Source organism: Orbicella faveolata, unplaced genomic scaffold (assembly GCF_042242905.1).
Source record: "Orbicella faveolata isolate gen_17 unplaced genomic scaffold, um_ofav_v1 contig_47, whole genome shotgun sequence".
NCBI lineage: Eukaryota > Metazoa > Cnidaria > Anthozoa > Scleractinia > Merulinidae > Orbicella > Orbicella faveolata.
Genome location: NW_028301577.1, coordinates 17,666,991 through 17,676,048, shown reverse-complemented (window position 1 = coordinate 17,676,048; position 9,058 = coordinate 17,666,991). Strand labels below are relative to the sequence as shown.

General features: G+C 40.2%; 1 pseudogene; it reads left to right on the top strand.

The window, feature by feature from the left end:
- Positions 1-1,421: 1,421 nt before the first annotated feature.
- On the top strand, positions 1,422-8,598 carry LOC110041660 (uncharacterized; annotated as a pseudogene).
- The last annotated feature ends 460 nt before the right edge of the window (positions 8,599-9,058 follow it).

The following is a 9,058-nucleotide window of genomic DNA, read 5'->3' as shown; positions in this document are numbered from 1 at the left end:
GCGACCCGAACTTCTCGACTACTGTTCATGGTTTATTTTAAGTTCATTAGATAGAATTCTAGAGAACTAAGGAAACATGCAAAGCAGTCGTGCTACGCATATAGAGAGCTTATTATCGATCACAGGATCCCAGCCTAAACAATACACAGGTCAAAGACAATTCACGTTAAATTGAACTCCGGCGAAACCAAAATGGTCAAAGCCTAGAGGCACTTTTTAAAGTGAAACCGCAACTTTAAAATCAGGAAAGCCTTTTGGATCCAGATCTTACTCAGGGTTATATAGAAAACTGAATCAAAAGCCCTTGTTGTCTGTATTTTAAAGGAGCTCAATCACGGTATTTTGAGTTATTTTGGCCACATATAAAAATTACGTTTAAATGGTAGGAAACCTGAAAATAACAGTTTAATAAGATAGAAAAACACCAAAGAGATAATCATAAATCATGAAGGAACAAGGATGGCCAAGGATGGAGAAAATTAACACGGATTACAAACGACGAATTTGAAAAATTGAGGCTAAACTTTTCAATATGCGCAAACCGTGGCTGAGCTTCTTTAAAACAGAGTAAAATTACTTTTCAATCATTTCGACGTTAAGTTATGCCCCGACTATGGGTACAAAAGTCTGACAATCGGTACGAGAATTAGAACCTAATTGAAAACTGTTACGCTAGAAATACTAGCAGTGCCACAAAGTAGAAATTACAATGAGTTACCTGTTCAGAGTGTTTATCTTTATTTCTTCCATGATCTTCACAATTGTTTTCAATTTTGTTTATTTTTTGCTCTTCGAGGGGGTGTCCTGCCACCCAATACACTAACCTCCCCCTTCCCCCCGCTAAATCCACCCCTGGGTTTGGGTGATTTGAGTAACTAAACATTGTTTTGTCCATCATCATGTTTTTTTTTATGGCACGGAAAAAAATAGTGCAACTTAAACAAAAAACAATGCTTCACGATCCGAACCGTTTTCAGTCACTGTTCATATTTTATTTGAAGTTCAAGATACAGAATTCTAGAGAACTAAGGAAACATAGCAAAGCAGTCGAGCTATGCATGTAGAGAGCTTATTATCGACCCCAGGAGCCCATGCTAAAACAATTCGCAGGTCAAAGACAATTCACGTTCAACCCGGGCGAAAACAAAATGTCGACGCCTAGAGGCATTTTGAAGTAAAACCACAACTTTCAAAGAAACAAACCCTATTAGATCCAGATATAACTCAAGGTTATATAGAAAACCGAATCAAAAGCCTTTGTTGTCTGTATTTTAAGACGCAATAAAATTACTTTTCAATCATTTCGACGTTTAGTTACGCCCCGACTCTGGCGGGTACAAACTAAGCTGAATTTTTTGAGTCAACCTGAAAGTAAAAATACTGTGAAAATTAGTCTTTGCTTTGCCATGCAAAAAGCATCGATGGACCAGGATGGAAATGTTTCTAAAGTTGTTTTTGTTAGTGGATCTAAATCTACTAATTTTGTATCTAAAAGCCGTCCTCGAATAAGGACGTGGTTTATTGTGGTTGTAGCGGTTGTTTTAATCCTTGAAGCTGTAGTTTTATCAGCTGTGTTTATGCGCAAAACGAAGGAAAAGACCAATTCTTCGCGCTCTGTGACCGAAGTCAACTTGGAAGAAGGTGAAATACTAACGTATCGAGTTGAGCAGAGGCTAGAAATACGAGGTGGAGATGTGCAAAAAGGTATTGAGATCGAAAAAGCTGTTCTATAGCCATAAATACTTATCTGACTTAATTAATGTTCTATTTCAATCATTTTAGAGTAATGAATAAACTTTTATATGTAATTGTAAAGTGTCACAAGGAGAACCTTGTCGAACTCGAAACTATTGACTGAAAAAAGAAAATTTGAAAACCTGACAATGGCAAACCTTGTGTCCGGGGCCTTGTGGTTACGAGCCTGTTCATCTCGCTGTGTGAAGTCCTTTTCGATCCTCCTAATCGTTAGTCAACCTAACTTCCTAGTATTTTAGTAGTTATTCGAGTGTTTTTCTGAAGAAAAGAACAATTTATTTTACTGTTTTTGAATGATCTTGAAGTGGCAGTAAAAGTTTCGGAATGCAAGCTCATTCTGTGATTTACTTATTATAAGCAAAATCAATTGTTATATTTTATGAAACACCCGCGTATGTTTGCTATGGTGCATAACTTAGCCTGTCTGCCTACGCAAAGACATCGTGAATAAGCGATGGAAATCCGTTCTAATTATAAAATCCGACAATCGGTGCGCCGTCGGTGTACAAAGACAACGAACGATTGGCCACTAAATTGTCTCCGACGAGTTTTAGTTAGTTGAGTGATTCAGTCATTCAGTAGAGATTTAGTCGCAGCATCGGAAGAACCAAGTTTATACATAGCTTCTTGCAACTTCAGTTCTCGGCCCTTTTCCATCTTAAGAGTCTAGAGACATATTCCAGCATTACAGTCTGACTCTTATGAGCTACAATATAAATCTTTTCCGTGGAATTTACGACGATATTTCACCCGAATTTGAGACGAAAGATTCAGGCTTCCTTTTGCACTCACTGTAACTTCATTCCTAAAATTTCGTCGACATGGTCGCAAAATCTACAATCTCACAACAAAAAAGAAAATAGGTTCTGAACTATACTGATAGCATATAAAATTGTTGATGGAAGTGTTCTACCAACTGAGCTATGCAGACCCGCCATAAGCACACTGGGAGCTGGCCAATTTATTGCAACCCCATCGTCGGTAGTTTATTTGCGCATGCGGAATTTCTAGGTCTTTATATCCATGCATTTTTTTAGTTGGGCTTCACGTGCAATATGTTTAAATTGCAATTTTTCTGCCTTTCATTACTTTCACGGGTGAAATGAACTCAACCGATAAATTGGCCTGCTTCCAATGTATGAGTCTTCATACTGAATGCTAGCTAAGTTGGCAAAGCACTGCAGTACTAACACAGAGCCCACGGGTCCGAATCCATTGCAGTCCCGAAATGTTTTCAGGCGCATAACTTGTAATTGCTAAAATTGCAATTACAAATGCAATGGCCACAATTTCATTTTAATCGAATTTCCGCAGTTCATACTATTCATTCAATGAGTTATGGCTCACAATAAACACTGCAGACATTTTTGCGATCCCGGACAATGGTTACAGCAGTTACGTCAGTAGCAATGGATACCTAAATTTTTATTGAGCAAAAACTCACTTATAATCCCTGTCATTTCACAGGTACCATCATTGCAGATGTTATTATTCGTGTTCTTAACAAAACATCGGAAGAGGATTGGTTCTTAATGAAAATCAACACGATGGTAGAAGGCGACAACGTGGGTAATATGGGCGGAGTGAAGCCTGGAATGATGGATTACTTTCTCGTCAAACTTAAGGTCGCCTCAAGGTAATTTAAATGGTTTTCCGGTTGCAAGAGCGATTAATCCAAAACCACAAGTCAGAAAAAATTCGTTAATATCTTAAGTGAGCAAAAGATTGCCTCCAGCACAAAGTTTTTGTGTCAACAGTTAAGTGCGTGGGTTGTGTGAAAAAATTTGTTCGTCAGTAAGTGTCCGGCCGGGGCGTTGTTGACAATGATTTCATTGTCAGTTGTGCCCATAATGTTGTTGGCCGTAAAGACTCTTGTTAAGTTTTTAAGTCTAAGTTCGGCCGCAACGAGCCGAATCAGTTCCATTCGACTCCGCTATTCCCGAGGGTCAATGTTGCAGCTCTCGTAAGGTCTCACACGAATGGCTTGAAACCCTTTGAGAGGACAATAGAACAAACAACAGAAACAATTCCCCCTAGCCCCAAAATAATAACAGCGCTGCAATGACGACAAATAGAATTACAAGCTTACGAGCTAGAGCTGCTACACTACTGGTGTTCACACTAGTAATTTGCCAAAGACCGGCGCTCGTCGCTCCGGTAAAACTTTTAAAACTAGCAAAACTGATGTGTAGCATAATAGTGACCTTCTAAAACACTCGGCGAGAATCTGTGGCCACCGGAAGGTACTGAAAAAAAAAAAAACTTTAAAAAGTGAACTGAAAAGAATAAAAGATAAATTTTCACACCTGCCCGAAGACCACGAAGAAGAAAAGTAATCTTCTTGCACTGATTCTTGAATTTTCTTTTGTAAAGTTTTTTTTTTTTTGATCTGAGATCAAACAGATGTTCTACGTCGACTGTCAAAATCTGCAATATTCAGTTTCAGTGAAGAGATTGAAAATCGTTACCATAAGGGCGCGCAAGTTGTGATGGGATGAGACTCACGTGCTCATGACCCAGCCTCAAACCCAGTGTCTTTTCAAAATGGCGGAAGCCTTCTCTGTCATCCTAGGAAGACTCTGGTTACAAAAGTACGCATGATAAACTGATGTCTTTGTTTGTTAATCTGTTTTTTTGTTTATTTGTTTGTTTGTTTGTTTGTTTGTCTACAGTTTAGAGTTGACGAACGCAAATAATGACACTGATGCCTTTGAACTCTACGGGCAGCAAAAGACCGATGAAGATTTCATTCGCTACGTGTACAGTATAGTTGACCAGCTTCTCCCTGCCGTAAAACGAGATCTTTACGAGGATATCGATGGAGAGAGAGTCAGCCCAGACAGCGAGCTAAGCCCTGAGAAGTCTCTGTTGTGCCCTGGAGCTGTGAGAATGCACAGAAAGGCAAACACATCAGACGAGAACAAAGTTTTGATTAAGAACAGTTTCAACCGTTCCCATCTTGTCAACGTGTCATCCGAAATCACCTATGCTGATTTGATGTTCATAAACAAGAGCAACGGAATGGTGACAGAAAGCCGCGCCTACTAGTCAGAACAGCTCAACTTCGTAGAACCAATCCACAACAAAAGTGGTTCTGACGTGACAACGATGAACGCCACCCTGCAAAGTAATATAACACTCATTGAAGCCAACCCCAGAGCAGGCGGTTACTATGCTCACGAGGAATTTGCAGCTGTTGACATTGATGCATTCGTTAAACTTCTTTTACCGTAGTCTGACGGACATTTTGTAATAAACGAGAAAGAAATTGAGGTAGCGAGTGACTGTTCCAACGCAAGTGGTTCTTTCATTAATGACCCACACTGCTCTGAGAACAGCATAACACGATCACATAACCCTGTGACACGCACGCGCAGAGGAGGGTTCACCCAACATGGGTGGAAGGGCTTAAACAGGCAAAGCCTTCGCGAAACTATTAGAAAAACGCCCACACTTTTCGAGATGAAGGTGATAGGAATAAACACAAAAGGAGTAACAGACGTCTGGCTCGCGCCAAAACATTCGCATGGCTTTGAGATGGGCGTAGGCTTTACGCTGTGGTTTGGCAGTCTGAACGTACAGCTATTTCATGACAGGCTCGACGATAAACAGATCAAAAGAGGCCTTGAAATCAGGATAGGGAAAAAACGGGAAAAGAGATTTGTAAGCGCTTTTTCTTTCCTGTAGAAAAATGTAAACTAGATAACGAGGTGATGTAATTAATTGGGTACAAGGCTTTCTTACTAAGCTAGAAAGCTGATGTAAGAAAAACTGACAAACTAACATTTTTACTTTTGAACAAATGGTGAACTATTTTTTAAAAATTCCGTCCGTTCTTTAAGGGACCCTTTTGGACCTGAGTTCTAGTACAACAGAATCGTGTTTTGTTGTTCAAAAGTACTTGATATATCGTTGCGCCCTTAGCGTTAATTGGTTCATTTCATTGTTTCTACATCTTTTTTACTTTTCTTTTGTTTTGAATTCCTACTCTATTTGCTTTTGTCGCAAATCCTTTCACCAAGGTATCATTTGAGCCCGCGATATCGCCAAGGTGTTGCTAAACAACAGATGTTTTCTGACGTTTAAGGATGGAGTTAAAATCTGACGAGTTTGGAAATTATTCGAGTACTTTGTTAGTGCTTAAGATTTGCGAAAAACTATACTTGTCCCATACATTGTGAATTAGTAATAGAAACCACATTTAACATGATGACGATGACGATGACGATGTCGATGAAGATGATGATGACGATGACGATGACGATGACGAAGACGATGACGATGACGATATTGATGTTGATGACGATGTAGCTCGCGGACAGGCTCCTGGTAAGCCCGGACGAAGCGAGGGAGCCAGTAGACATTCTATTGATGCCGCCGTTCCATGATGCCAGGATTTGGTATCATGATATGATTGGTTAAATCGCTGATTGTTGACATCTTTGAGATAAATATTTGACAGATCTTTGTAAAATGCGGTTGACCGTCCCACGCGACTCCTACAATTCGTGACAATTGCGCTTTTGCCATTATCTTTTAATTTTCGGTCTCTCGACCTTTCATTATTTCACAAGTGATTCTGAAGGATACTTTATGCTCTGTTATGAGAAGGAATTTTAGTAGAAGCTAGTGGAGTGGAGCCGTTTGGCATGGCTTCCGGACTTTCCGCTGCTTTTTGCATGTCGCTTCGCAGAGTTTGACACCTCTATCATGTGCTTATAATTTCTTGAGGCTCATTTCAGTATTGCAAAATATCATTGTTTTGAGCTCTCAAGGTATTGGTTCGGGAGGGACAAAGTTTGAAATATTCCGTGAACATGTTACTTACTTGCGCTCTATATTATGACGCTGCGCTCGGCTGTTTGATTAGGTCGATTAGAGCTGTTGACTAGTACAGAAAATGTAGCTTCTTGACAGGTCTAATTAACTCATTGACTGATTTGTTACAGGCTAATCGCCAAGAGCGGATAGGCACATCAAAAACAAAGTCGACATGCTTCCCTGTCCCGCCCCGATCGCTTTGCTCATTCTTCTGTTTCGTGCTCGCAGAACTTGTTTTTTCTATTCTCGCCGGGAGCCTGTTCGCGGGCTAATGACGATGTCGATGTCAATGACGATGACGATGACAATGTCGATGTCGATGTCGATGTCGATGTCGATGTCGATGTCGATGTCGATGTCGATGTCGATGTCGATGTCAATTGCGATGTCGGTGTCGATGACGATTACGATGTCGATGTCAAGGTCGATGGCGATGTCAATGTCGATGGCGATGTCAATGTCGATGTCGATGTCGATGTCGATGACGATGTCGATGTCGATGACGATGTCGATGTCGATGTCGATGTCAATTGACGATGACGATAACGACGATGTTCCTCACTTTGTTATTGTTCATATCTGCAGGATATTGGAGTTCCGTGTATTTTCTCAGACTGGGTGTGGAGTTTAGTCTGTGGATACCAGTGGACATAACGCTGAAGTTTCCGTACTGGGAAAATTCACTCAGTCCATTAAAGCTTGCTGTAGAGGTAATGGACAGAGCTACGTTTTTACAGCCAATTCTAGAGAAACACTCTAGGATCGGAGAAAAACCACAACTTTAAGAACTCAGTAAATATTTAGCTGGGTTTTAGGAAAGAACTGCACTTTATTCTCCCGTTGAAAATTTAATAAATGCATAAACAATATGTACCAAACATTTTTCCAGCCAACCCGGGAAACTGATAATTTGCCATGGAAACTTGATTGGGAAAGGGAAATGATAATATTATTGAGATGATCGTTGTTAAAATTCACTCTGGGTATAATCAAAATTTGGGATCCGCAAGTGAGCCAATAAGTCTCGAATTTTCAGGATAAAAAAACCTGCCCTCTGCGTGCAACCACCAGTCAATGAAATAAAAAAGACCTTGGGTTAATCTTTTCTCGGTGATCCTGATGTCTTTTTAATCTACGTTCTCCCCAGATCGAGCCTTCAGTTGCAGTGACAACCAGTCTGGCAGGCTATGTATCAGTCTATGTGCTCCGCGGGGGAGTTTATGGCGATGGAACCCTGGTGAAAGGCGGTCTTCCTGTCAAGCTGTCATACCAGGCAGATCGTTACCCAGGAAGAAAGTGGTGCCTAGATCTTTCAGCCAGAGTGACTGTCATAGAGCTTGAAGCCGGGATTTTCTATCAGTGGATTTCGCGCAGATGGAAGTGGTTCTGGTTAAGCTGTGATTGGGGCGATCGACGCACTCTTTACAGTTTTGGAAAATGGGCCGCGAAGAGATTCAACTGGAAGTTGTTTCAAACTTGCTTTTAATTACCTGAGCATGTAAATCTGTTACTTATTGCCTCAATGACTCAATCTGGTGTAGGTCAGCGCCCGGTAGGTTTTAGTAGTAGTTATTTGGTTCGTCACACGCCAACCTGTATATCCACTATCGACACAAGTGTTGCGTGACCATGTGCAAGGGTGTTAACGCTAATTCCTTATTATGATTTACGCCATTCCTAGATTCAGTTTCCCTTTTCATAGCCTGTGTAGCAGCTGTAAAACGGGGTAGAGGTAAAGAGAGAGTGAGAGTGGAAATAGAAGGAAGAGGCAGCAGTTTAGTTTTAGGTAACAGTTTCTTAAATGGTAAAAATAAAAGCGGAAAATGTAATTGTGAACAGAGGTAAAAATCTAGTAAGCGAAATTCAAAGATGACACAATCATGGTTTAGCTTAATCTTTTTTATATAACTTGCTTTGGACAACGTAAACGGTGCTTGCCAGTTAAGCTTCGCTTTAAGTTCGCCTATGTAGTCAAATTAAAGTTGTCAAGGGTGTTTGACAATAAAGGCTGGTAAATGTTGTTATCTTGCCAATTTTCATACTATTGGGTGGTTTGTGGAATCTATATTCAGTTAGTTGTTGCGAAAAACAACAACAAGATATCAAGTTGTAGCTTGATATCTTGTTGATATCTTGATATCTTGATATCAAGTTATAACTTGATATCTTATTGTTGTTATACCAACCCAAATGATACGTGAACAGTATTTTAGTTATATATCGTAGGTTACTACCGCGGGTTATTTACAGGTAAATTTCCGTCTGCAGGCTTATTTGGCTTGATTAAAATTTGCCAAAATCGCTAATGTTTGACGAAATTTCGTCAAATCTGCCAATTTCGTTACCTCGTGCATTTCTGGACATCAGTGCTATAGGATCTTCATAAGAACAAGAACACGTCCAGGTTTCTCTGGGGTAGCGTGTGTCATTTTGATGGTCTGGATGGGGATGGGTTATTTAAAGAAATAGTCATGCTTGTTTA